Source organism: Pteropus medius, unplaced genomic scaffold (assembly GCF_902729225.1).
Source record: "Pteropus medius unplaced genomic scaffold, Ma_sr-lr_union100, whole genome shotgun sequence".
NCBI lineage: Eukaryota > Metazoa > Chordata > Mammalia > Chiroptera > Pteropodidae > Pteropus > Pteropus medius.
The window spans coordinates 5,850,542-5,852,279 of NW_024351073.1; the positions used below are offsets into that span (position 1 = coordinate 5,850,542).

Genomic DNA, 1,738 nt, shown 5'->3' on the forward strand with positions numbered 1-1,738 from the left:
TGTGTGTGTGTTAGGAATGGAGGGAGGGAGATAGTTAATACTAATTAAGTCCACAGAAAGGTTTTTTTTTTTAAATCTGAAGATATAATTCGGAAGAAATGGATGAAATTACAGTTACAGTTAGAGATGTAAAAACATCCTTGACCATCATTTATTTGAAATTGCATTAGAGCAGAGGGCACGTCTGAGCTTGGAGGATGGATGGGAGCAAACATGCAATTTCCCTTCTGAGTGGGTATTCTTTTCTATCTGGAAGACTGTGATGGCAGTTGCCTTGGCAAATGACCAGGAAAGGATTTGAGATCTACTGATAAATCCTTCTTTCTCTGGAAATAATTCCCTCTTTTAGTTAATTTTGCTTATATTAAACTGTTTCAATAAAGAGATGCAAGTTTGATAAAGCAGACTTTTCTTCCCTTTTACTTTAATCTCTAGCCCAGTCCACTGTGATTTAGGCTTTGATTTATCAAAAGCATTGGATTTGGAGTTGAGATATCTGTATTGTATGTCTGGCTGCTCATAAGTCCTTTAACACCTCGAGGTCCCAGCTTCCTTGTCTGGGAGATGAAGGCTGAATAATTTCTACTATCTTATCAGACTCAGAAGCTCTCAGCACTTAGACTGATCTGCAGTAGAGGCACATACCATTATGTGACGGTGCGTGCAAAAACAGGATTATTTTTTAATTCATAGGTGGGTAAAAAACTCTTTGAAAATGGAATCTGAAAAACAAATGTCAAAAAAAGTTAAGAGTGAGAAATAGTGTTCTAGCCCAAGTTGTGTAGGGGTGGTTAGTTACATTTTCTTTGCTGTGGAAATGCATGGGTTGAAGAAGAATGATGCAACCTTTTCCCATGATAATTGACCCTAGAAATTTCTGAAGGCCACCTCTCATATATGAGAGACATATAGTGTTTAGAGCCTGGTGGGCCATTGGTTTAGGTATATTTGGGTAATTAGCTCTGTAACTTTGGGCAAATTATCTCTGAAATTGTAAAAGTTGGCTAATCTAATAATACCTATTTTATTCGTTGGCTGTGAGGATTAAATAAAATATTGAATATGTGTCCTGCACAGAGTAAATATTCTAGAAAATAGCCATTATTATTGTTGCTCTTATTATGTCACTATTATAATTGCAGAATAAGTAGAAGGTTCAGTGTCCTACAGAAAATATGTTCAATAAATAATTTCATTTATTCACATTTATCTGCAATGCCCTAGAATTAACATATATTTTATTATTCATTATTTAGTATTTTGGACAAAGTAAGTTAAAATTTTCAGTTATTTCTTTTTCCTTAATTAAAAACATTTTTCTACCTGAATTTTGGCATTTGAAGTTTTCACTCCTTCTCTGGCCTGTCATGTTCTTTATTGCTGATCCAGTGATATCCTAGAAGACTTTAGATTTTCCCCTTCATTTATAATATTTTTCAGCAGGTAATACATTCACATGCTACAAAATTTAAGATACAAATGGGTTTATGGTGCAACGTATGTCTCCCACTTACTTCTGCCTCCCAGAGCCCCCCATCAATTTACTTTCTCAGAACAACTTTTTTGCCTGTCCTTCAAGAAATATTGATTATAGACTTTGTGTGTGTGTGTGTGGGAAAATATACATAACAACACTGACCATTTAAGCTATTTTTAGGTGTAAAGTTCCATTAAGTACATTCACATTCTTGCACAGCCGTCACCGCCATCCATCTCTATAACTTTTTCAACTTCCTAT

At 34.9% G+C, this 1,738-nt stretch overlaps 1 protein-coding gene and 1 long non-coding RNA gene across 2 annotated transcripts in view; both read left to right on the forward strand.

Moving 5' to 3' along the window:
• LOC120586218 (uncharacterized) overlaps positions 1-1,209 on the forward strand; it is a 9,141-nt gene extending 7,932 nt beyond the window's left edge. Inside the window, exon 2 of the long non-coding RNA XR_005648638.1 lies at positions 436-1,209. This is a non-coding gene — a long non-coding RNA (uncharacterized LOC120586218). The remainder of the gene's footprint in view (positions 1-435) is intronic.
• ADAMTS12 (ADAM metallopeptidase with thrombospondin type 1 motif 12) overlaps positions 1-1,738 on the forward strand; it is a 260,943-nt gene that overhangs the window by 18,042 nt on the left and 241,163 nt on the right. The window lies entirely within an intron of this gene.